Below are 27,625 nucleotides of genomic sequence, written 5' to 3'. Positions count from 1 at the left end.
AACTTTAAAACATGTACTTATTTTCAAAACCAGTGTAAAGAAAACTAGCATAACCAGTGCTGGATAGGACCTTCCAAAGCCTCAAAGATATTTTCCCCAGAATTAGGACTATTACAAAAGAAAACCCTCTTACACAACTACACAGCAGCACTGTAACAAACTGATGCCTAACCTTTCCATGTAGAAGGAAAAAGGTAGGCCTGATAAGACTTTGTAAATAAGGAGTTAAAAAAAAAAAAACACGTGGTTTTAAGGGATCGAGAGCCTTCCAATCGCATTGTGCTCTGTTCTGGCAGTTGCCTCAGTATTTTTGACAGAGAAGTAGAATAGATTCTTAACTAAACCTGCTGACCGATTTCCCTCATGGCCAAGTAAACTGCTAGGGAAGAGGGAGGGCTTTTTAATAACAAACAAAAATCTCTACAACGCAGTACAATGAATACAAGTGGAGTACCTATTTTGTATGCATCACTCCCTAGTGTCAAATTCACAATCAAAATGTCTTGTAAATGTATGAACAGATTTACAAATGGCCGCCCTACACACCTCCCCTAGTGAAGTAATTTGCAACCACATGTAGTCACTCTTTTTGCCAGGTAGAACAAGGCTTAGGCTTTAAAGGAAGACCCTTATTAGACAACGGGTTACGAAGAGATAACATTTCATTGATAAATAGACTGCTTCAAGATTGCAAAGCTTGTACAGACTAGAGCAATGTTAACAAAAACATGATTTGACTTTCTAATTGATTTAATTCTTGCTAGAACAAAAAGTGTAAAACTTTCATAACATCCGACAAGTTCAGCAAGCCTTCACGTGGAGATGGTGGTTTACTAATATGTCTGGTGAAGTAATAGTTTGATTAAAGTGGATGTCAGAAGCCATCTTAGGTAAAAATAAAAAGGTGAGGTCTGATTACTACTTTATTGCAATGAAAACGATGTCTATTTCAACAGAAGAGAAAGCTTGCAGAAGTGATCTGGAAAGTGGTCTTCTTGGTTAGATGCTGCAATGAAGCTTTGAGGATGGCTTGAAAGAGATGGCCCATTATATTGGAGAACACTTTTTGAGCTCCTGTGGTGGGAGAGGGGTCATTACTGAAGGATAAGCCAAATGTAAGTCTTCAAGAAAGTCTTTAAGCGCGTTCACGCTATATAAAACCTTCAAAATAAATAAACTACTTTAAGTTTAAAGTAAGGCTGATGTGAGATTCTTCTGTATGCAGTTATAATCACCAAATGGACTTTAATGGACAAAAATTGCACCGTAAACTTGGCCAAATGTATCAAGTATGTCATGATCACTTCTTTGACATAAGTTCGCTTCAAGTTAATTTTATTTGCACTAGAACCATAACCTCCATTTTGAGAGCATAACATCTGTTGCACGTCTAGTAGAATTCCTCAAAATGTCAATGCATTACTGAGGCAAATTTAGGTATCCATATTGTAGGAGAGTAGGGTCTGCTTTCTATGTTCACCCCCACTTTTTGCTTTTGCTTTACTGGTTTTCGACTTGGATGTGGCTGTGGGCCTGCTAATCAGACCCACAGCCCTGCTGTTCTCTCTCTAAATTGATACTATGTACTTCAGGTGCATAACCCAATTGGATAGGATCACCTTATTGGCCCCTGTACAGTGTACCCTAGGTACCCAGGGCATAGGTGTACCCTAGGCCTACCAGGGGCTGCAGCATGTATTATGCCACCCCTGGCCTTGCCTTCCATTATGACAACTGGCTGATCACTCAGCTGGGGCAAGGTCGTGTAATCACCCCTTGCTTAGGTGTAGTATTCCTATACCTAACTTACATATAGACACATGTGTACCTATCAGCCACTCCTATGGCAGGCCTGAACAATCCTGGAGGCAGAGTGCTTGGTAACATGTGAGATGGTGCTCTAGCATGAGCTGAGCCTGTCTGCAGCTTTCGGAACCATGTCCTTATAGCTGTTCTATGATATAGCCTACCATATACTCTTAAAGTGCCTTATAATCTTAGACGGTTATGGTAACTATGGTTTGGCTTTATCAAAACATGTCGTGTAAGGTGTCTAACACTTTGGAATAATACCCCCATCCCATTTCTGGGGATGAGGATATTATCCCTCCCTTCTAGAGGGAGAAGACATGTTGTAACCTACTTACCCGGTTAAAGTTAACCAGAGCCCCAGCATCACAAAATGGATGCTGCTGCCACAGACACGAGTCTGACCTCCTGCTGCTGGGAGTGATCCCGGCAAGGGAGGCTTGGACAATAGGTTTCCTGCCATGGGAGGTGCGAGCACCACCCCAGACAGGCCTTAGTGTATTGGGGCAGGGAGGGATGAATAGAATGAGACATGCCTGGGGCACACAAGGTGTCCCGTGCATAGTCCAGTTCAAACCGGTGCTGGGGCACTCCAGCCCCAGTCCTGGCGTGAAACTGGACAAAGGGAAGGGGGTGTAACCACCCCCTCCCAGGTCCCACCCATAAGGCGTGACCTAGCAGGTAACCCAGCCCCCCAGATTTGGATAAGCGTGGTAGCTGGGCCCCAGGAGATTAGATTATCCTGAACCTGCAACTTGAACAGAAACTCTGGACCTTCGACATTCGACGAAAGAAGAAGACTGAAGAATCTCCCTTGTGGCCAAGGAGTGGCTACCCTGTGCAAACAGGCACCATCAAGAGACTACCCTTTGCTTTGCTGAAGTTCTACAAGGGACCGACTGCAGAGCCCGACCAGAGCCTTGACTTCCAGACTTCTCCGACCCTGATCCACATCCACAGCCGTGCTGAGATCCGTGGAGGCGACGAGAGACGTGGGACCGGCTACCTGGGAAAAGTGGCTAGTATCTTCAAGCGCAGCTTCTGAAGCACCCTCGAAGTTGTGCACCGGGGATTGAGAAGCCCCAACCCCAAGCACCATCTGCACCGAAGATCAGCCCCCCACACTCCACGAGTCCTGCGTGGGGCCCTTCTGCATTTTCCTGCTTGCCGCGTATGTCCGGTTGCTTGCCCGCTGGCTAGTGGTCTTTGTGACGACGCATCCTGAAATCTTCACCGCTGGTGTGGCTCCGCCAGACTGGCTCCTGCTTCTTTGAAAAAGAGAAGCACCCCAGACCTTCCTGTTCTGCACCAGAAGCAAGTCCTCCGTTCTTCGTGGGTTCCGCTTGCCAAGGCTTGGTGAGTCCTAGTCCAACTTCGACGCCGCCGACAGCAAGAGCCTTCGTGGGACAGCTCGCCTCCTGGTCGTCCTCGACGTTCCCTGGTCCTCGTGGCTGCAGCGACAAGCTTCACCTTCACCTGCAATCTTCACGACATCGCCTGGTTCCTTCCTGGTTCCACGTGGTCACTGGCTAGTGACCTTGACTCTGTCCCTTCTGCTTGCAGGTCTCCTCTCTTCTTGATGCCAACCTTGGGATCCACCGGACACTCTTCACTGACTGCCTGTCAGCAACTTTCCTTCAGGCATCCATAGAAGTCCACGACGAAACCCGACGCAAGTTCACACCTATGCACCCGCAGCCTGTGGGCTAGGTAACTTGGGTACTTCGGTGCTCACAAGGGTAGTGACTATCCTAGGGTCTAGTTTCCGAGTCTCGACTCTCTAGCTGCTTCAGAAGTGTCCTTAAACTGTTAATTGCTAACAACTACTATTTCTATCGACTTTTACGCATTACGCGTGAGTGTTTCCACTCTGCACCTGAATCCCGTGGGCCTCCCACTTCCTAACTGTTGCTAGTGTAGTGTAGCCCCAGCGATTCCCTAGGCCTAGGCCTATCCTATTTCCGTGACAGTGGTCCTTATACCACTTACTTAGTATATGGTTTGCGTGGCCCTAGGGCCTAACTGTATTACTTACCTGTGTGACTTAGTGTATGCTTAAATAAGACTGTTGTACTTACCTCTAATCTCATAAAGAGTGCTGAGGGTTTGACTAGAATAAATACACTTTATTTTATATATATATATATCTGTTGTGGTGTCCTTTCATTTGGTATTCAAGGGATTATATATGGTATCACAGCTGGCTTCACATGCCATTCAGAGTTTAGCCTAAGACTGCTCTTGTCCATGCTACCACTAGGATAGCTGGTCTATAAGGTTGACTTTACAACCAATCACCATAAGGGTTGTTTGGACTGAACTAGTGACATCATACATCAGGGTAACTTCTCACACATATCGGATTTCAGGAACCATGCTGACCAATACAACAAAGTCAGGTATGGATGAAACAATTGATCTTGCAACCTGGTTAGTAGGATTCATTGTGCATGGCATTCTCTTGTGTGGTATTGTTAAACTTTGTCACACACAAACAAGGAGCTCGCTACCAATAGGCTCTGTTGTCATGAATGTTCTTCACTCATGCATCCGGGGAACCATTAGGTTTTTAAAAGAAGCCTCATGCACGAACCTAGTTGGTGGCATGCTGCACCATAGGGTTCCCACCCAAGATGACTAGCACATGCCGAGAGTGCTGCGACGCATGATTACAGTGGAGGAGATGGACTTGACTTTATGTGGTCGTGAATGGTTTTAAAACTGCCTCACGGTTATCCTTTCCAATCGAAAATTGGTATTAATGCACACCCTGGTTAGGAAAGTAAAAGTAAATGATGTAAAGTGAGAGAATAGTGGTCTCACATCACAGTGTATGGTCTCCATGTTTCAGCCAATTAGGTGTGCTATGAAGTCACAGTGGCTTTATTCAGGACCTGGTGTACTAGGAATCAGCCTAGTGTAATGTGAGCATGCGCACTAAGGCATGCAGCAAAAGTATGGTGGATCGTAACTTACGGTTATCACCGACATCTATTACTGAAATCTGAAGTGGATAAAATGTGAGAACATTAAATAGGCCAACAACAGTAGCTCAACGAGCTCAGGAAACATCCGTAGCCCACAAGCATGCCCGTATCATGCAGTGGTGCTTAGGGCGTCAGCTCTACTGTGTTAAAGATTTTTATTCTCACAGCTTAGTGAGTGCTAAGTCTCCTCCTGTATAGTGCTTTTACATACCTAAAAGCATGTATGAGGAACAATGCACAAGTTACTACTTGTGTAACAATATATCTGTAAGAGACATTAGTTAGTGATAGACTCCTTACCTTAGAATAATCCCTAGACGTCAAACTGGATCCGGAAAGTTTTTTTTCTAGCAGTACCCCTGCGCGTCAGAAGGTGGTGTCGTGCGGCTCCGCGTCCGTCGCTGGCGTCGTATGCGCCGAGATGAAGTCACGGAGACTACTTAGGCGCCACCCATGCGCACGGACGTCAGTTCTGTACAAAACTTTCCGCGCCAGGAACGCAGAGCCATGCCAGAAACTGACTACTGGTGCCATGAAACTAGGGCCCTGAAAGGGGGATGACTTTAACCCTAGAAATCAGTTCGCAGAACGGGAAGGATGGGTGGGGCGGTAAGGAATCTATCACTAATTAACAAGTTACTTACCTTTGGTAACGCTTTTTCTGGTGGATACAGTATCTGCCGTGGATTCCTCACCTTGTGAATATCCCCTGCGCCAGCATTCCACAGAACTTTTTTCCCCAGCTCTCTACGCCGACCTGGACGACGTCATAATGCATCGCCTCTGCTCGCGACTCCGTATGACGTCACCGGAGCCATAAGAGCCACGTCGGCGTGATGACGTCAGTTCCTCCCATTTTTTCCGTGCCTCCGAGGCGCACAGGTGGACCAACGACAGATACAAAGTATACACAGTATACAATATACAATCATATACACAAAGTATACAAGGAAAAGGAAAGCTAAATAAAAAAAGCATTTCCTACCAATTTACAAGAAAGTATAACAACATCTCAAGCAAGACAACTTTTAAGGTATACAAAGGTGGACAACGGGGAGGCGGGTGGCCAGTGAGGAATCCACAGGCAGATCTGTATCCACCAGAAAATGCGTTACCGAAGGTAAGTAACAAGTTCTTCTGATGGATACATCTGCCAGTGGATTCCTCACCTTGTGAATAGATTCCCACAGCAGTCCCCACTCCCGGAGGAGGGTGTCCACCTTCCTATACCAAAAAGTCTTGCAAGACAGAGCACGCAAAGTGGCCCTCCCTCCTCATCTCAGAGTCCAAGCAATAATGCTTTGCGAAAGTATGGAGGGAGGCCAAAGTCGCGGCTTTACAAGTATCTGCCACAGGAACACCCCTGGCCAAAGCAGATGTAGACGATTTTGCTCTAGTTGAATGAGCTCTAATACCCTCAGGAGGAGTCTTACCAGCCAGGGCGTAGCAGATCTTGATGGCAAGGATAATCCATCTCGATAAAGGGCGCTTGTGCACCGCTCTTCCTTTCGAATGACCAACATAGCCCATGAAGAGCTGATCGTCCAGACGAAAGTCTTTCATTCTGTGCAAATAAAAACTCACAGCCCTCTTTGGATCCAGGTGATGGAGTCTTTCCTCCTCTTTGGAGGGATGAGGAGGTGGATAAAAAAGAGGGAGAGTAATAGACTGCCCCACATGAAAAGGAGTAACTACTTTAGGCAGAAAAGCAGCCCTGGTCCTGAGTACCATCCTTTCAGCATGTAATGTCAAAAAAGGGGGTTTGGAACCAAGAGATTGAAGCTCACTCACCCTCCTTGCCGAGGTTATGGCCACAAGTAAGACCACCTTAAAGGACAACAGCCTCAAAGGACAGCTATGAAGAGGCTCAAACGGGGACCCCATCAGAAAAGTCAAGACAAGATTAAGGTCCCACTGTGGCATTACAAAGGGAGTAGGAGGAAACATGTTTGTAAGACCCTTGATAATCCTCAGTACAACCGAAGATTTAAATAGTGACGGTTGATCAGGAAGACATAGAAAAGCCGGTAAGGCAGATAGATAGCCCTTAACCGTGGCCACAGCACAGCCCTGCTGAGCCAAGGAAAGAGCAAACTGAAGCACATTAGAAAGATGGGCTTTTAAAGGGTCAATGGATCTCTCTCCACACCATTTAACAAATTCTGACCACCTGTAGGAGTAAATGGACTTGGTGGAGTGTCGCCTGGCCGATAAAATAACATCCACCACATCAGGCGGGAGAGAGAATGAACTCAGGTTGCCCCGTTCAATCTCCAGGCATGAAGGTGTAAGCTCTGGAGGTGGGGGTGTAGAACCTGCCCCTCCGATTGCGAGAGGAGGTCTGCCCTCAGAGGGAGACGGAGCGGAGGGCATGAGGAGAGGTGGAGAAGATCTGTGTACCACACCCTTCTTGGCCAATCCGGGGCGATCAATATGACTTGGGCCCGGTCTTGGCGAATCTTCCATAGAACCCAAGGAATCAAGGGTATGGGAGGAAACGCGTAAAGGAGTTGTGAACCCCAACTCAACTGAAACGCGTCCCCCAACGGCCCCTGCATCGGAAACTGGAGACTGCAGAATGACAGGCAGTGCGCGTTCTCGCGGGTGGCAAACAGGTCCACCCGAGATATCCCCCACGCCCGAAAGACGTGACGAACCACCTCCGGATGGAGCCTCCACTCGTGATCGGCGGAGAACTGCCAACTGAGACTGTCCGCACGTACGTTCAGCACCCCGGCCAGATGATTTGCCATCAGACAAAGCCGATGGTCCTGAGCCCAGGACCATAGACGTAAGGCCTCTCTGCAAAGACAGAGACCCCACTCCTCCCTGCTAGTTGACATACCACATCGCGGTAGTGTTGTCTGTCAGGACTTGAATCAACTGACCGCGAAGGGAGGAAGGCCTTGAGCGCCAAACGAATCGCCCGCAATTCCAGAAGGTTGATGTGAAGCAACCTTTCCTCTGGAGACCAAAGACCCTTGATCTCCAGATCCCCCAGATGAGCACCCCACCCTAGGGTAGAGGCATCCGTTATCACTGTGGCCACCGATGGAGGAAGATGAAGGAATATGCTACTTACCAGTATGCATCTGTTCTTGGCATGTAGAGCTGCAGAGCCACACACTTAGGATAAGATCGCCATCTGGTGTTGGGCTCGGATGATTGCAGTTTGTTGTTGTCTTCGGAAGAAGCCTTTTGGTCACGAGATACGCGACTCCTCCCCTGGAGGGGAAACCTCCTAAACAACAAAGTTTGAATAACTAATTGCCTGAACAACGAATCCCGAACAACGACCAATAATTCAACCACGACTTTGTTTACAACGACTTACATAAACCACGAAACCAAGTCTGCAGCCCGTCTGACAGGAGTCATTCGGCAATAGGCATGCGTCTACATTCACGAGTCTACATTTGTCATTGCAATCCACAAACAACTCTATTTCCACAGATGTTTTATTTAGCTTCTACGCCATCTACTGGCCAATCACCGTGCTCACGTCTCCTCTCAGTCCTTCGTACTCGGTGGGTGCCACAGATTCGAAAATATATATATCTAATATGTTATGATTACATGCTGCCAGTTACCAATTCCAGCAATTTATGTAAATGGAGCATGCGGGGCTGGGGTAATATTAAGGCCACGACATTCTCCCTCCCGACCGGTGTATAAAAATTGCCCCTGGCTCCTTCCCTCCTCAGCATGCTCTGTTTGCACACAAGGCTCCGGCACCCCAGCCCCGGTCTCTCTGCAACTCCACACACACGCAGAGACAACTCAAGACCCTCAGATGTCTCATCCTCAGAGCGTCTTTGCGAACATTGAAGGATGCATCAGGTAGGTCATGTATGGCTCACGACATCAATGAAGAGGGGTGAGGGGTCAGATACCGGGGCACCGGATATCGGCTGTGAATAGTTGGTATCGGGTTATTGAAGCGACTGGGAGTCACAAAGTGAACAATTATGTGTTTCGGACAGGACACATGGGCTCTCTGGAATGTTACAGACGGGTTTCTTGATGGCGTTTTTGGGGCAGTGAATAAGCGGGCACTAAGGCAGTAAATGGAGCGTATGGAAATTGAGGCGTTATCTGGGACAGTGAATGAGATTTTATCCTTAAAACGTTAATATGTGGAACAAAAAGAACATAGTGGTGAAAAAGGGAAAAGAGCAATTTAAATATATTTCGTGGTTTTGAAATTCGTTGTAAACAATGTAGTTTTTTTGCATTCCTCGTTGTTTAGCCTTCGTGGTTAAAGAATTTGTGGTTTAGGCAGTAGTTGTTCAATCATACAAACCCCCTGGACAACAGTGCGCATGGGCATCCACTCCATCCTCAGATTGTTTTTCGCCATGATGGGAAATGATGGAGTGTATAAGAATAAAGAGAAAGGATGTCCATGTGTAGTGTCTAATTAAGACAATGCTGGAACAGATACAGGTCCCGGGGAGGTGGGTGGGCGTGTGTGGCTCTGCAGCTCTACATGCCAAGAACAGATGCATACTGGTAAGTAGCATATTCCGTTCGAGGCATATGAGCTGCAGATCACACACTTAGGATAGACTATATAGCAGTGTCTCCCCTAGCGGTGGTCACCTGTATCTGTTGCAGCAGTTTGGAATAGAGTTTTTAGGACAGCCTGGCCTACGGAAGCTTGTTGTTTGGATTGCACATACACACAGTAATGTTTAGTGAAGGTGAGTGTGGTAGACCATGTGGCTGCTTTGCAATTATCTTTTAAGGGAATGTTCCCTAAGAATGCCATAGAAGTCCCTATTTTACGTGTGGAGTGCGCTCTAGGGGGAACTGTAAGAGTGCGTTTAGCTTTTTGGTAACATATTTGGATACATTTAACTATCCACCTGGCTATACCTGATTTTGAAATGGGATTGCCTTTATGTGGTGGAGAGAAAGCAACAAACAGTTTGGTTTTGCGAAAAGCTTTGGTTCCATCGATGTAATAAAGCAAGGCTCTTTTAACATCTAATGTATGAAGGGCTCTCTCAGCTACTGAGTCTGGATTAGGGAAAAAGACTGGCAGCTCGACTGATTAGTTAAGATGGAAAGAGGAAATGACTTTTGGTAGGAATTTTGGGTTTGTCCTAAGAACCACTTTGTTACGATGTAGTTGTAGAAATGGTTCTTCAATAGTTAAGGCCTGTATCTCACTTACCCTTCGCAGGGATGTGATTGCGGTAAGGAAAGCCACTTTCCATGTAAGGAATTGCAGTTCGCATTTATGCATAGGTTCAAATGGAGGGCCCATGAGCCTTGTTAGAACAATATTTAGATTTCACAGTGGGGAAGGTGGTAATCTTGGAGGAATAATTCTTTTGAGACCTTCCATGAAGGCTTTGATGGCTGGTTGATAGTGTTGTCGATTTTGTAAGTAGGCTGCTAACGCTGCTAGATGTAGACGTATGGAGGAATACGCTAATTTGCATCTTTGCAAGTGTAGTAAATAGCAAATAATGTTTTGGATGGAAGCATCCGGTGGGCGTATATGATTGTTAGTGCAGTAAATGGCAAATCTTTTCCATTCTGCAGCATAACATGCCCTAGTAGTAGGTCTTCTAGCTTCTTTTATGATATTCATACAGTCTGGTGGGAGATTGAGGTAACCGAACTCTAAGACTTCAGGAGCCAGATTCCCAAGTTCAGTTGCTGTGGATCTGGGTGTCTGATTTCTCCATGGTTCTGGGTTAATAAGGCTGGAGAAAGGCGCAGTTTTTGATGTGGAACTAGCAATAGTTTCAGAAGTGTTGTGAACCAGGGTTGACGTGCCCAAGTGGGAGCTACTAGAATCAGTTTTAGAGACTGTTTGAGCTTGCGTACCACAAATGGAATGAGTGGGAGAGGCGGAAAAGTGTACGCAAATCTGCCTAACCAGTTCATCCATATTTCATTGCCCTTCGACTGTGGGTGTGGAAACCTGGCGGCGAAGGTTGGGCATTTTGCGTTTTCGTGTGTGGCGAACAGGTCTATGTCTGGTTGGCCCCATTTTTGGAAGAATGGGAGTAGGACTTTGGGGTGTAAGTCCCATTCGTGGATTCGTCGAGATCGGCAACCTGGTTGTGAACCCCTGGAAGGTGTTCCGCTAGCAGGTAGATGTTTTGGGGAATTGCCCATCTCCAGATGTTCTGTGCGAGTTGGGACAGTTGGAGAGAATGTGTCCTCCCCTGTTTTTGTATGCAATACATGGTCGTCATGTTGTCTGTGCGGATGAGGACAGTTTTGTTCCTTAGATGTACCTGAAAGGATTTCAGTGCTAGGAACACCGCTAGAAGTTCTAGGTGGTTGATATGGAGCAGTTTTTGTTAAGTGGTCCATATGCCCTGAGTGGTGTGTTGAAGCAGATGGGCTCCCCACCCTGTGAGATGCGTCGGTCGTCAGCACTACTTGTGGAAGAGGCTCTAAGAACGGTCGCCCTTTGGACAGGTTGATGGTGTTCCACCATTTCAGTGAGCAACTGTCCACCAACACCAGATCGGTAAGTTGTCCGTGAGCCTGGTTCCACTGTTGTGCTAGACATTCTTGCAAGGGACGCATTTGAATTCGTGCGTGAGGCACAATGGAGATGCATGACGCCATCATGCCTAACAGTTGCATAAACACTCTTGCTGGAAGAGTGTGTTGAGTTTGAAATTTTAAGATGAGGTTTTGTATGTTGGCTATCCTGGCTGTGCTGGGATAAGATATGGCCTTGGAAGTATTTATGGTGGCTCCCAGATATTGATGTATGTGGGACGGTTGCAGTTGAGATTTGGGATAGTTGATGGTAAATCCCAAGTCGTGTAGGGTTTGAATAGTGCAGTGAGTGTGGAGAACGCATTTGTCGAAAGTATTGGCCTTTATGAGCCAATCGTCGAGATACGGGAAGACATGGATTTGTTGTCTCCTGAGGTGCGCTGCTACTACTGCTAAGCATTTGGTGAATACCCTGGGTGCAGTTGTTACTCCGAATGGGAGGACTGTAAATTGATAGTGCTGTCCGTCTACCACAAATCTTGGGTACTTCCTGTGAGCAGGATGCATGGGGATGTGAAAGTATGCGTCCTTGAGGTCCAATGTGGCAAGGAAGTCGTCTTGCTGAAGTAGTGGGAGGACTTGTTGGAGAGTGATCATATGGAAGTGATCTGAGTGTATGTACTGATTTAGGAGTCTGAGATCGAGTATGGGTCTTAAGGTCTCGTCCTTTTTGGGAATTAGAAGAATAGAGAATATACTCCTGTACCCTGATGTTGGAGTGGAACTGGTTCTATTGCGTGTTTTTGAAGCAAGGACTTAATTTCCTGTTTGAGGAGTGTAAGATGGTGTGGTGACATTGGACGGTGTTAGGGTGGCATGTGTGGGGGGGTGTTTGTGAGTTCGAGGCAGTAACCAAACTGGATAATTTGTCTTACCCACTTGTCTGTTGTAATGGAATTCCAGACAGGTAGGAACTGTTGGAGTCTGCCCCCGACCGGAGTGGAATGGTCTGGGGGGAGCGGGGGCAAGTCACTGTTTAGTGGCTGGAGATGTGCGGGTGTTGGTATTGCCCCGACCTCGGCCCTTGGTGTTGTTTCCCCTATATCCTCCTCTAAAATATCCTCTATTAGGGGATGTTTGTGCGGAGGCTTTGAAAGTGGAAGATGTGTCTGTTCCAACATTTTTGGAGGCTCCCCTATAGAAGGAGCGACGAAAAGAGCCTCGCGGTTGTGGAGACTAATGCTCCCATTGATTTAGCAGTCTCGTTATCTTTTTTCATCTTCTCCAGTGCAGTATCTACTGCGGGCCAAATAGTTGCTCTTGGTTGAATGGTTGCCCAAGTATTGTTTGTACTTCCGGCTTAAACCCTGAAATACGTAGCCATGCATGACGTTTAAGTAGTATGCTTGTGTTGACCGCCCTAGAAGCAGTGTCCGCGGCGTCTAGTGCACATTTGATTGATGCGTTCGATATGAGTTTTCCCTCTTGGATGAGGTCATTGGCCTGGGATTTGTACTGATCCGGCAGGTGTTGTAAAAGATCTTCTAACTGATCATAATGAGCCCTATCATATCGGGCTAATAGGGCTTGTGTGTTGGCAATACGCCAATGGTTAGCAGATTGTGCTGCAACTCTTTTGCCCGAGGCCTCTAAGAGCTTGGACTCTTTGTCTGGGGGCGGTGTGTCTCCTGTTTGAGAGTTAGCCCGCTTTCTAGCGTTTAAAACTACTAAAGAGTCTAGAGGGAGCTGTGCTTTAATGTACGCGGGATCCTGTGGGGCAGGTCTATATTTTTTTTCAATTCGGGGGGTTAAGAACCCTAGCTCTGACAGGGTCTTTAAAACCTCTGTGGCGTGTCTTATGACTCCCTTAATCATGGGCAAGATCTGAACTGATTTTTGCGACTGTTCGAATGTGTCTAGAAGAAAGTCTTCTTCGGGTGTATCTGAGTGCATGGTGACGCCATGGAAAAGCACCGCCCTGTTTAGCAGCTGCCCAAACCCTAGGTGGTCATCTGGAGGGGAGGGTTTGGAGGGGTATGTAGTGGGATCAGGAATATCAGGTAAAGGGTAAGCCCAGTCATCTAAGGGTCCCGTATCCGGGAGTGTGAAAGGATCATTAGGATCATTAAGGTCCTCCGGATCACCCCCAAGTCATCATCATCATCCTGTGGAGGTGGTGTATGTGAAGGAGATGGTAGAGGAGAAGGAGATGGGGGCAGGGGGGGTGGGATGAGAGGTGATATAGGAGAGGAAGGACGAATGGGTGAGGTGGCGAAGTCCTTCTTTATGGGAGCTGGAGGAGGTGTTGTGTCCAGCTTCCTTTTCTTGTATGGCACAGCGGTGACCTGTCCAGTTTTTAGATGGATATAAATCCTTTTTTGCGTGGGATCAGGGCAAAAAAGTTCTTCATTGTCCGAAAGTGGCTTTGGTGCTGACTTTTTCGGTTCCGATCTATGTTTTGGATGATCTGTAGTGTCTTTTTGGACTTTTTTCGGTACCGATGATGGTTTCGGTGCCGATGAGGATTAAGGTGCCGAAGAACTTTTCGGTGCCGGTGGAGATTTCGGCCTCTATGGTTTCGGAGCCTGCTTCGGTGCCGAGAGGTGTTGCGTCTTCGGTGCCGAAGGTATTGTGGGCACAATAACGTGGTTTGCTCGAGCCCGAGCCACCTGTAGGCTTATATTTCTTCGGAGCCGAGCCCGAGGCTTCTGAAGAAGATTTTCGGTCGCGACTGGGGCCAGCTGGCGGAGTCTTGACCGGTGCCTTTTTTGGGGGGATTGGGGTAGGGGCACTGGTACTCACTTGTTGCCCCGGAGTGATGAGGTCATCAGAATCATCCGCTTCGGTTACGATTTGGAGGTCTTCGGAATCGTCTTCAGGGACATCCTGGGCAAAGATGTCCTCTGGTTCTGCAGCTGGTCTGGCCATGATATGGCGTTGAGCTCTTTGGTCCCGGGTGGTTTTCTTGGAGCGGAATGCGGCGCAGGCTGGACAGCTGGATTCGTTATGTTCCGGCGAGAGGCACAGGTTGCAGACCTCGTGCTGGTCACTGTGGGGGAACATTGCTCCACATTGGGGGCATTTTTTAAAAGGTGTCCTTTCCATGAGCCGTATCCGGAACCGGTCCGATTGGATTTCGACGTCGAGTTGTAAAGGTTTTTGGTTTCGAAAGCTGGATTTTTAGAAGTTTTCAGCCGGAGTGGAAAAGTTCATCCGAACCCAATGGCGGAAAAAAAACAATCTGAGGATGGAGTGGATGCCCATGCGCACTGTTGTCCAGGGGAGGAGTCACCTATCTCGTGACCAAAAGGCTTCTTCCGAAGACAACAACAACCTGCAATCATCCGAGCCCAACACCAGATGGCGATCTTACCCTAAGTGCGTCATCTGCAGCTCATATGCCTCGAACAGGGCTTTCCTTGAGACAGGTTGCCCTCCACTCTCCACCAAGACAGATCCGCTGCAGCTTCTCTGGAGATCCCGATTGACTCCCTGAGATCTCCGTTGTGCTGATACCACTGCTTGCGGAGGCACCACTGGAGCGCCCTCATGTGCCAGCGTGCATGGCTGACCAACAGAATGCAGGAGGCGAACAGACCGAGCAGGAGGAGGACCTTCAGAACTGGAACAACCGCTCCATTGTGGAATGAAAGGACCATCTCCTGAATGTCGAGAATTCTTTGTGGAGGAGGAAATGCTCGACACACAGTAGTGTCCAGTACCGCCCCTATAAACAGGTTGCGTTGAGAGGGCACCAGTTGAGATTTGGGCACATTGATCGAAAAACCCAAGTTGAATAACAGCTGAGATGTTACCTGCAGATGACGCTGCACCATCTCTGGGGACTCTGCCTTCAGAAGCCTGTCGTCCAGGTAGGGGAAAACTGGAATCCACGACCTCCTGAGATGAGCAGCCACCACTGCCATCACCTTCGTGAAGACTCGAGGTGCGGTAATAAGACCAAACAGGAGGATCGCAAACTGGTAATGTTGCGACCCAACCGTAAAACGGAGATACTTCCTGTGCGACTTCAGGATCGGGACATGGAAGTACGCGTCCTGCAAGTCGAGCGACACAATCCAGTCTCCTTGCTGCAACACCTGAAGAACCTGCGCAAGGGTCAGCATCTTGAATTTCTCCTGTTACAGGTAAAAGTTCAAGATTCCGAGGTCCAGTATCGGACGCAATTTGCCGTCCTTTTTGGGAATCAGGAAATACCGGGAGTAGCATCCCTGACCCCTTTCCTGCTCTGGAACCACCTCTATCGCCCCTTTTTGCAGCAAATACAGAACCTCCTTCTGCAGAAGAAGCAGATGGTCCTCTGAGCAGTAACCTTGGCAAGGAGGGTAAGGGGGAGGAAACTCCCAAAAGGGAAGGGCGTACCCAGTCTCCACGAGGTTCAAAACCCCAAGGTCTGTCGTAACAGATTTCCAACCCCGCAGAAAGTAGGACACCTGACCCCCCACAGGTCTTACATGATCCAGGATGGGGGATCTAGGGCTGCTTCCCTGAAGCCTCATTGGGAGCGGAGGAGGAAGAAGAGGGGTTGCGTCCAGAACCTCTCCGACCCCTTTGTCTCCCTCTATAGGACCTATAGAGGGGATTCTGCTGTTGCTGCTGAGGCTGTCGGAAGGAGCGAAATGAAGACCTTCCGAAACCCATAAACTTTTTAAAACCAAATCCTTTAGCAGGAGCTTGCAGACCCAAAGATTTAGCTGTTACCCTGCTGTCCTTAAATCTTTGTAGAGCGGAGTCAGTCTTTTCTCCAAACAATTTCTGTCCATCAAACGGAAAATCCACCAATGTGGCCTGAACGTCCGTGGAGAAGCCAGAAGAACGGAGCCATGCCTGCCTTCGTGTTGCTATAGACGAGCCCATTATTCTCGCCACTGAATCTGCTGTATCAAGCCCCGATTGAATCACTGGTCTAGTAGCAGCTTGAGTATCTGCGACCACCTCCATGAAGGACGCCTCATCACCCTCAGGCAGCTTAGGGGCTAAAGACTTCATTGAGTCCATTAAGGCATGCACATAACGACCCAGCAAGCACGTGGCATTGGTAGACTTAAGTGCCATACTTCCTGAAGAAAGTTTTCTTAGCCGCCTGGTCAACCTTTTTGGACCCCCTGTCCGCAGGAGACTGAAGGAACGCTCCCGAAGCATGCTTAGAGCAGGACGCCTGCACAACCAGGCTCTCTGGAGACGGGTGCGTAGAAAGAAAATCTGGATCCCCAGGTGCCACCCTGTATCTTCTCGCCACCTGCCTGGAAACCGCCGGAGAAGAAAGTGGTTTTCGCCATACCTCCAAAACAGGCTTTAAAATAGCCTCATTAAAAGGCAGTACAGGCTCAGAAGTTTAGATTTATACTCCGCAGAGGGCAACTGTAAATCCAACAACTCTGCCGCCTTCTTTATAACCATATGATAAGGAATCAATTCCGGAGGTGGAGATGACCTAGATGAAGTATGCTCTCACTCAGGAGTCGTATCCAGGCCACTAGCCTCTTGTATCCCTCCAAACTCAGAGGACGTGTCCACTTCACCTTCCTCTACCTCCACTCTATACCTTTCCTCATCCAAGGCTCTTTGGGCCTCCGTTCTCGACCGAATCCGTGGAGCCGGCGTCGTCGGCGCCGTACGTGGCGTCGGTGGAACCAGAGGTGTAGGAGTCGGCGGCGCCAAAGACAGTCGGCGGTGCCGGACGTGGCGCCGATGGAGTCGGCAACGGCGTCGAGGAAGGCTCCGAAGCCTGACGATCCAGCCGGAGTCGCGATGGATCAGACGGCACCGTAAACTGCCACGAAGGCGCCATCGGCAGAAAAGGCAAAAACGGGGCCTGTGCATACTGCTGTGGTACCCCTAGAGCATACGCCATAGGACCCACGGGACCAGTCGGTGCACCGGATGGGAAGGCAGCCAGATTGAAGATTCCATACATGGCATTTTAAAAAAAAGCGAAGAATCAGTACCTGGAGCCGGGAACTGCGGATAAGGAACCGATCCTGTATCCATCTGCGGAGTACCTGGCAACGGCGCCGCAGTGTCCTCTACCGGAGCCGAAGGATCCTCAGGCCCTGGAGAAGGCTCCTTCCTTTGTTCCTGCTCATCATCAGAAACAGACGACTCCACTGGAACCGGAGACGACGACGGTGAAGGCGCCGGTGACTGCGCCAAAGTCCGCTTCGGCGAAGGAGATCCTTCCGGAGACTTAGGAGAAGGAGACAAATCCTTACTTCGACGTCGTCGAGGCGAAGCCGATCTCGACGCCTTGTTCTTAGAAGACCGGCGCCGAGAGGAATGCTTCCTTTTTTTATGATGTTTTTTCGACTTCGATGACCTCTAAGTCGACGACTCCGGCCTCGACCTCTCCTTCTGTCTACCTCTCTTCTCCTTTCCGACCTTGGCCATAAAAAGCTTTGCCTTCCTCTCCTTCAACGCCTTCGGATTCATCCTCCTGCAGCTTGAACACTCCTCAACATCGTGGTCAGATCAAAGGCACCACAAACCATCATCATGGGGGTCCGTCTTAGACATGTGGCCCCCACATTCCCTACAGGGCTTAAAACACGAATTACAGATTTTCTCCAACAGTAACACCTAACAACTACAAAGTAGCAGGAGAGTACTGGAAAAACCGTTGCGCGTTGACGGCGCGGAAAAAAGGGAACGGACATCACACCGACGTGGCTCTCTTATGGCTCCGGTGACGTCATAAGGAGTCGCGAGCGGAGCCGATGCATTATGACGTCCACGTCGGCGTAGAGAGCTGGGGAAAAAAGTTCAGTGGAATGCTGGCGCAGGGGATATTCACAAGGTGAGGAATCCACTGGCAGATGTATCCATCAGAATATTGTCTTACAGATATATTGTTACACAAGTAGTAACTTGTGCATCTGAAAGAGACACGTTAGTGATAGATTTCTTACCTTAGAATAGATACCCCAGCAATACCAACCCTGGTGAGTCTGCGAACAAGATTACTCCAGAAAGTCACGGAGAACAGAAGGCCAAAGAAGCCGTCCCTCCGGACTAGATTGTCAAGGCAGTAATGCTTGGTAAACGTGTGCAGCGAGGCCCACGTAGCTGCCTGACAAATGTCCCGCAAGATAACACCACATGCCAAGGCATTAGTGGCTGCCGTTGCCCTGGTAGAAAGGGCACGCAGCCCCACAGGAGACTCCTTCTTAGCCGAGTAACAGGCCTTGATGCAGAGAACGACCAACCGAGAGATGGTCCGCTTGTGCACAGCCAGACCTCTTTTGGCGCCCACTTAGCCAACAAAGAGCTGGTCATCCACCCGGAACTGTCATGTGCGCTGCAGGTAGAACGACAGCGCACGTTTTGGGTCCAGACGGTGGAGCCTCTCCTCTTTTGAATGATGCGGAGGCGGGAAGAAGGTGGGCAGAGTGATGGTCTGCCCGATGTGGAAGGGCGTGACAACCTTTGGCAAGAAAGAAGGACGGGTCCTTAAAACCACCTTGTCCGGATGAACAGAAAGGAAAGGAGGTTTGGAAGAAAGAGCCTGGAGCTCACTCACTCTTCTGGCAGAGGTGATAGCTATCAGTTAGGTTGTCTTGAGAGTGAGAAGACGCAAAGGACAGGTATGAAGGGGCTCGAAGGGAGCGCACATCAGATATGTCAAGACAAGGTTTAAGTCCCATTGAGGCATTATGAACGGCACGGGAGGAAACGTGTGCGTAATGCCTTTTAGTAAACGGTTAACAACCGGGGACTTAAAAAGAGAAGGCTGATCTGGAAGCCGTAAAAAGGCGGAGATGGCCGAAAGATTACCTCTGATAGTGCCCAGAGCAGAGCCCTGCTGGGCCAAAGAAAGAAGGAAGGAACAGAAAGGACTTCAGAAATTGGGCAGAAGGGGGATCCACAGCCTTAGCTATGCACCATGCCACAAACTTATTCCGCCTGCAGGCGTACACCGTTTTAGTGGAGGGCCGCCTGGCCGCCAGAATGACATCACAGACTTCGGGAGGAAGATCAAAGGCTGTCAACTGTCGCCGCTCAATCTCCATGCATGGAGGTGGAGGCTGGACAGGTTCGGATGGATGACGTCCCCCGCTGCTGCGACAGAAGATCCTCCTCGAAGAGGCAGTCTGATCGGAGGATCAATGGCCATGCTGAGTAGCTCGGGATACCAGTATCTTCGTGCCCAACCCGAAGCCACAAGGATGACTTGGGCCCGGTCGAGCCGAATTTTCTTCAGCACTCTGGGCAGAAGTGGTATAGGCGGAAAGGCGTTCAATAGACCGCAACTCCACTCGCGACGAAAAGCGTCTCTGAGCGAGTGCCGCCTTGGAAATTCCAACACGCAGAACTGATGACATTGCGCGGTCTGGTTGGTGGCGAATAGATCTAACCAAGGCTCTCCCCACTGTAGAAAAAGACCTTGCACCACATCCGAGTGCAGACGCCATTCGTGATCCATCAAGCACCAGTGGCTGAGTTCGTCCACCCTGGCGTTCAGAGAACCTGCCAGGTGTTGAACCACCAAGGTAATGCCTTGATGTTCCAGCCATGTCCAGAGGCGCAGAGCCTCCTGACGTAGGGTCAACGACCCCACCCCGCCCTGTTTGTTGCAATACCACATGGCGGGCACCAGCATGAGGCCATCAGGCCCAGGAGCCGGAGGGTCATCCTGACTGAAACCCGGGATAGAGGCTGAAAGATCGGAATCATAGCCTGAATATCCCAGACTCGCTGCTCGGGAGGATAAACCCGAAACCGCGTTGAATCCAGAACCGCTCCTATGAAGGGGAGCTGCTAAGGAGGGACTCGGGTGCGACTTCGGCACGTTGATGGAGAACCCCAGCAAATACATGAGGTCGGCCGTAGTCTGAAGGTGGGAGACGACAGCCTGGGGCGAGCCCGCCTTCAACAACCAGTTGTCGAGGTAGGGGGAAGACTGACAACCCAGATGAGCTGCGACCACCGCCATCACTTTCGTGAACACCCGAGGGGCGCTGGCAAAGCCGAAGGGGAGCATGGCAAATTGAAAATGCACGTGGCCTACCGTGAACCGCAGGTAACACCAGTGGCCGGGCAGGACGGGGATGTGAAAATATGCGTCCTGCAAGTCCAACGCTATCAGGGCAGCCAAGACCTGAGCCAGAGTCAGCATTTTGAACTCCTTCCAGAGGAAGCAGTTGACGTTCGAGGTCCAAGATGGGACACAGACCCACTTTGTCCTTCTTGGGGACCAGAAAGTAGTGGTAATAACAACCACTCCCTACTTCTGGCCCGGAATGCACTTGATGGCCCCTTTGGCCAAGAGGGTCGTAACTTCCTGCTGGAGAGTCGCCAAGTGTTCCCCCGAAATGCGGTGGTACAGAGGTGGCATGGCTGGAGAGGTGGACTTAAAGCCAAGGGAGTAACCCTTGCGGATGATCAGCAGCACCCACATGTCCGATGTGATAGCGTGCCAGTGGGGGAGGTGATGGTGGATCCTGCAACTCACTGGCTGCGGTGCTCCACAAAGCTCGGATTATGAAGGTTTGGAGGCAGAAGCAGCAGAGGTGGACTGACACCCACTCTGACTCCTAGACCCGCCCCTGCGGAAGCCGCGTCTGCGCTGTGGTTGGTTCTGCACAGGCTTGCTGAAGGAATGTGCCTGGGCACCCCTGCAGTTGCCACGAAAGGAACGAAAACCAGGAGTGGTTGGGCTTTTCGTTGAAAGACCTAAGGACATAGCTATAGCCCTAGAGTCCTTAAAACGCTCCAGCGCAGTGTCAGCCTTATCGACAAACAGGCGGGTGCCCTCAAAGGGCATGTCCATGAGCGAGCTTTGTACATCTGGCAAGAACCCGGTAGACCGCAACCAGGCAGGCGACGAAGCGCCAGTCATAGAAATGGCTCTACCTAGTGAGTCCGCGGAGTCCAAACCACACCGAATGGCGAACCTAGCCCCATCCTTACTCTCGGCAACAGATTGAGACAGCACAGCCCGGGCCCCCTCAGGACACTGAGGCAACACCTGTGCAACAGCATCCAACACCGCGTGGGAATAGCGGACCAAGAGGCAGGCGGTGTTCACTGTCCTCAGCCTTAAGCTGGTTGAAGAGAACAACTGTTTGCCAAACTGCTCCAGCTTCTTAGAGTCCTTATCCGGCAGAGCTGTGGGAAAGGCACTCTGGGACGTCGAAGCTTGGATGACCAAACTCTCGGGCGTAGGATGAGTGGTCAGAAAGGCATGGTCACCCGGCGCTGGGCGTTGACGCCTGGCGACATTCTTATCCACCGGGGCGCCTGTGGCTGGCCACGACCAGGTGCCCATCAAGACATCAGTGAGGGTGTCGTTAAATGGCAGCAGCGGCTCCGAAGTGGACGCCGTCTGGAGTACCTCAGTGAGGAGATTAGTTTTCAGGGTCACCGTAGGTAGATCAAGGTGGAGCACCTCAGTGGCCCAGTCATCCTCCACCTCCGCCGCATGCAGGACAGGCTGCGGCAGCAGGGACCGGGGAAGGAACAAACTGCGCCGGACGGGGCCGAACCGGCGCCGTGTCCCAGTGCGGATCCCAGGTAGGGACAAAAGTGTCAGAGAACCGGGGCAGGACAAATGGTATCCACTGCGGTGCCGGAGTCGGCAGCGCGGGACCTTGTGGCGCCGTGGCCGGAGCCAGCAGCGCAGAATCCTCCGGGGGTCGGAGCCGCCGACGGCCTGACAGGATCCTGACACAGGACCGCAGGGCCCGAGGCCTAAACCGGTGGTCCAAGGTGACAAGAAAATCTTGCACCTGAGGGGGAGCCGCCGAAGGACCCGGGTAAGGTGGGTAGGCCGCGGGACTCCCGGGCTCCAAAGGAGAACCCCTGTCCCCCTCGTCCGCATCCGGAGATCGACGGGGGGGGGGGCGTCAGAGTGGCAAAGCTTCTCCGACTTCTTTTTGTCTCATCTCTTACCCGAATCCAAGGGTGAAGACTTGGAGCCCAAGCAGCGATGATGGTGGCCCCGCGAGCGTTGCCTGGAGCGGCCCCTGGACCGCAAATGGCGCATGAGGAGTGTCGGACCTCAAACAGCTAACAGCTAAGGAGAGACCAAGCCCTTATTTCGGCGGTTGAGGCGAAGGCGACCCCGAAGCCCTACTCTTCATCAATCGACGCAGAGAGTCATGTTTCCTCTTCTTCCTGTGTCTTCTAGACTTGGACGAGTGCAAAGTCGACGACTCCGGCTTCGACTTGTCTCTTTTTCGACCTCTGCCCTCCTTCGCCTTAGCCATGAACAGCTTCGCTTCTTTCTTTTAGCGCTTTAAGATTAATTTTCCTGCAGCAGGAACAGTCTTCCACGTCGTGATCCGACGAAAGACACCATAAGCAGTCTTCATGGGGGTCAGTGATGGACATGTGACCCGCACATTCTCTACATGGCTTGAAACCGGACTTCCTCGACGAAGACATGAGTACTCCAGAAACTAACTCACAAGGAGACTACAAAGTAACTCTACAATCAAGGAGAGTGATGGAAAACCGTTACGCGTCGACGATGCGGAAAAAAGGGAACTGACTTTATCACGCCGTGGCAGCTCTTATGGCTCCGGTGACGTCATACGGAGTTGCGAGCGGAGCCGTGGAATTATGACGTCCACGTCGACGTGGAGAGCTGGGGAAAAAATTCCGTGGAACGCTGGTGCAGGGGATATTCACAAGGTGAGGAATCCACTGGCAGATGTATCCATCAGAAAATGGATTTACAGGTTAATAAACCTTGCGTCTGACTTTTGTTGTTCTTTTAACACAATTAACAAAATATCTTCAGTTTTGTCCCACTAATTTTGCTGGAAAAAACAATATGGTATTTGAGGAAGACTGTAGCCACAACAAAAAGTATTTTTGGTGGAGAATTTAACGGGAGGCATAATTGGGGAGAAAAACACCTTTGCAGATTCATAGCATAGCCAATAGGTCTCGGCTTTGGGACCTTAAGAGTGTTTAGCCATGCAACAGCTGATGTTGTTGCACCAAGGTTATTGTGCTGGATAAACACTTATAAGGTCCCAAAGGCGAGACCTATTGGCTATGCCAATGCTTGTTCTTACATGAAAGTCACCTCTAAAGTAGGCCCTAGGTACCCCCATGGGCAGGGTGCAGAGTATGGGAAAGGTAGGACATGTAGTGGTGTTTTTTACATGTCCCGAACGTAATACTGTGCAATTCGTTTTTCACTGTTGACAGGCTATTTCTTACAGTGACCATTATTGGAGGTGCCTTGTAACATCTTACAAGTGTAACTTTCAATATGAAGTGATTTGGAGGTTAGGTTCCCTGAACTTAGAAATTAAAAATACATCTTTTGGTGAGGTTGGTTTTTAAATTGTGCGTTTGAAAATGTCACTTTAAGAAAGGGGTATTTATTTGCTTAGCCATCCTGTGCCTCTGCCTGCGGAATCAAAGTCTAGTTTTAGATTGACAGGGGCTTGTTTGTGCATTCATTCCAGATACTCACACAAAGGGAGCCGAGGTGTGCCCTGGATATGCTGATGAGATATCCAGGGCTAGAGTGGTAGGAGGAATTTGCTAGCACCTGAAATAGGCTGTTGCTGCCCTGTACAATGCTGTCTCCACCACCTGTAGGACCAGGGAGGACAGACCTGGTTTTGCTGAGTAAGAGACTTTCTGAACAAAGACTTCAAAGGGAAAAAAGAGGAAGAGCTGAAGAAGCTGTCAGGAGGAGCTACTTCTTTGCAGTGTGCTTTGCTGTGTAGGCCTGCAGTGGCTGCTTCTGTCTTGGGCAGTGAGTAAAGGACTGGACTGAACTTTCTAGAACTACAGTTTATCCAAGGGCTTGAAACAGCATTTGCCTCCTGTAGGAAGTCTCAAGAACATCAAAGAGTTCAGGTTCATCTGCCAACAGCATAGAGAATGAATATGCTACTTACCAGTATGCATCTGTTCTTGGCATGTAGGGCTGCTGACATTCATATCTGTGCATAGATCGCCGCCTAGTGTTGGGTCCGGATGTTTGCACGTTGTTGTCCTGGAAGATTCTTCGAAGTATCCTGGGATCGGTGACTCCTCCCCTGGACTACAGTGGGCATGGGCATCCTCTCCATCCTCAGATTGTTTTTCGCCATTGTGGCAGTGATGGAGTAGATACAGAAAGTGATGACCATGCTTACAGTAATTCTGAGAGCTGCAGCTGCTACGGGCGCCGGGGAGGAGGGTGGGCGATATGAATGTCAGCAGCCCTACATGCCAAAAACAGATGCATACTGGTAAGTAGCATATTCAGTTCGAGGCATGTGGGCTGCTGAATTCATATCTGTGCATAGAATACATAGCAGTGCCCTCTATTAGCGGCGGCTACCAGTGCCAGCTGCAGCGGTCTGAAAAAGAGTTTTGAGAACACCCTGTCCTACAGCTGCCTGCTGTTTTGATTGCACATCTACACAATAGTGTTTGGTAAATGTATGTGTAGTGGACTAGGTGGCTGCTCTACATATATCATGCAAAGGAATGTTTCCTAGGAAAGCCATGGAGGCCCCTAACTTACGTGTTGAGTGGGCTCGTGGGGGAATCGTTAATGTGCGTTTAGCCTTTTGATAGCAAATTTGAATACATTTAACGATTCATCTGGCTATACCTGCTTTGGAGATAGCGTTACCTTTGTGGTGTGGGGCAAAGGCAACGAAAAGTTGTTTTGTTTTCCTAAAGATTTTAGTCCTGTCGATATAGTACATGAGGGCCCTCTTTACATCTAGTGTATGGAGTGCTCTTTCTGCGACAGTTTGTGGGTTTTGAAAGAAAACAGGCAGTTCAATAGTTTGGTTCATGTGGAACTGTGATATCACCTTGGGCATGAATTTGGGGTTGGTACGTAGTACGACCCTGTTTGTGTGAACCTGTATGAATGGCTCTTGAACGGTTAGTGCCTGGAGTTCACTAACTCTTCTTAAAGAAGTGATTGCTACTAGGAAAGCTACTTTCCAGGTGAGGAATTGAATCTCGCATGAGTGCAGAGGTTCGAAGGGTGGACCCATCAGGCGTGTGAGGACCAAGTTGAGGTTCCACACCGGTGCTGATGGGTGTCTTTGAGGAATTACTCGTTTGAGTCCTTCCAAGAATGCTTTTATGGCCGGCACTCTGAATAAAGAGAGGTGCTGCCTGTTCTGGAGATAGGCTGAGATTGCGGTCAAATGGACACGTATAGAGGTGTATGCCAGATTGCATCGGTATAGGTGTAAGAGGTAACAAATTATGTTTTGGATGGATGCGTCTAGCGGGTTAATGTCATTATTATTGCAATAAATGACGAATCTTTTCCATTTGGCTGCATAGCAAGCTCTGGTAGTGGGTCTCCTGGCCTCCTTAATGATGTCCATACAGTCAGGTGGCAGGTTAAGGTAGCCAAATTCTAGGACTTCAGGAGCCAGATTGCCAGGTTCAGCTGTTGCGGATCTGGGTGCTGAATCTCTCCATGGTTCTGCGTCAAATGCGCGGGTTTGATCCGCAGCCTTTGATGCGGCACCACGGAAAGTTCGAGAAAGGTGATGTACCATGGCTGGCGTGCCCACGTTGGAGCAACCAGGATGAGTGTCAGTGAGTGTTGTCCGAGTTTGCGTGCCACCAGCGGTATCAATGGTGCTGGTGGAAAAGCGTACGCAAATCTGCCGGACCAGTTCATCCATATCGCATTGCCCTGCGACTGCGGATGTGGGAACCTGGCGGCAAAGCTTTGGCATTTTGCGTTTTCGCTTGTGGCGAAGAGGTCTATCTCTGGATGACCCCACTGCTGGAAGTACGGTTGGAGTACTGATGGGTGTAACTCCCACTCGTGCATCTGGTGGCTGTGTCTGCTGAGCAGATCCGCCATCTGGTTGTCCTTGCCGGGGAGGTGTTCCGCCATGAGGAACATGTTCCTCTGAATGGCCCACTTCCACATGCTCTGAGCCAGATGAGACAACTGTGGAGAGAGTGTTCCTCCCTGTTTCTGTATGTAGTACATGGCGGTCATGTTGTCCGTCCGGATCAACACGACTTTGTTGCACAAGTGTACTTTGAATGCTTTCATAGCCAGGAAGATTGCCATCAGTTCTAGAAGGTTGATGTGCATCTTCTTTTGTTGTGTTGTCCATAGTCCCTGCACTGTGTAATTGAGTACATGAGCTCCCCATCCCTGGAGAGACGCGTCCGCTGTCAGTATTATTTGTGGAACAGGCTCTTGGAACGGTCGGCCCTTGCAAAGGTTTTGTGGATTCCACCAATGCAGAGAGTTGTATGCCCGACCGCTCACCAACACTAGGTCTTTTAGTTGCCCTTGAGCCCGATTCCATTGACGTGCTAAGCACTCCTGAAGCGGGCGCATATGTAGTCTCGCGTGTGGGACTATGAAAATGCAGGAGGCCATCATACCTATCAACTGCATAAACACTCGCGCGGGAAGGGAGTGTTGGGGTTTGAACTTGGAAATCAGCATTTGCATGCTGTTGATTCTCACTAAATTCGGCTGAGCTGTGGCCGCCAGAGTGTCTATGGTCGCACCTAGGTACTGTTGTACGTGTGCGGGTTGGAGATGTGATTTTGGGTAATTTAGTGAGAACGCCAGACTGTGAAGAAGGTGAATGGTGCGGGACATGTGGTTGGCACATTGCTGGGCTGACTTTGCCTGAACAAGCCAGTCGTCCAGGTAGGGGTAGACATGAATGTGTTGCCTCCGTAGATGTGCAGCCACAGTAGCTAGGCATTTTGTGAAAACCCTGGGCGCCGTTGTCACGCCGAAGGGAAGAACCTTGAATTGGTAATGCTGCCCTTGAATAGTGAACCTGAGATATTTCTTGTGTGATGGGTGAATGGGTATGTGGAAATACGCATCTTTGAGGTCTAGTGTGGCCAGGAAGTCTCCCTGTTTGAGCAGTGGGAGGACTTGTTGCAGGGTGACCATGTGGAAATGCTCCGAAAGAATATAGCGGTTGAGGGGTCTCAGGTCTAGTATAGGTCTGAGTGACCCGTCCTTTTTTGGTATTAAAAAATACAGGGAGTACACCCCTGTACCTTGCTCGTGGACGGGTACAACCTCTATTGCGCCTTTTTGTAGCATACTTAGCACTTCCTGCTGTAATAGCGCTAAGTGCTCTGAGGACATAGGACGGTGTTTTGGAGGTATTGTGGGTGGAGTCGAGGTTAATTCTAGGCAGTAACCGTGTTTGATATTATCTTTGACCCACCTGTCCGTGGTGATGGAGTGCCACGTGGACAGGAACCTTTGTAACCTTCCCCCGACAGGTGTTGTGTGGTCGGGAGGAAGGGAGAGGGCGTCACGGTTTGTTCTTGGGAGAGGATCTGGTATTGCCGTACCCGCGTCCTCTGCCCTTTGTGCTTGAAGCACGATATCCACCCCTGGTGTTTTTATCGTA

General features: G+C 49.6%; 1 protein-coding gene across 1 annotated transcript in view; it reads right to left on the bottom strand.

Annotated features, from left to right (window-relative positions):
* ACTR3 (actin related protein 3) overlaps positions 1–27,625 on the bottom strand; it is a 294,857-nt gene that overhangs the window by 19,564 nt on the left and 247,668 nt on the right. The window lies entirely within an intron of this gene.

This window comes from Triturus cristatus, chromosome 3_2 (genome assembly GCF_964204655.1).
Source record: "Triturus cristatus chromosome 3_2, aTriCri1.1, whole genome shotgun sequence".
NCBI classification, from domain to species: domain Eukaryota; kingdom Metazoa; phylum Chordata; class Amphibia; order Caudata; family Salamandridae; genus Triturus; species Triturus cristatus.
Note: the sequence above shows the minus strand (reverse complement) of the source record. Positions and strands in the feature narration are given on the sequence as shown.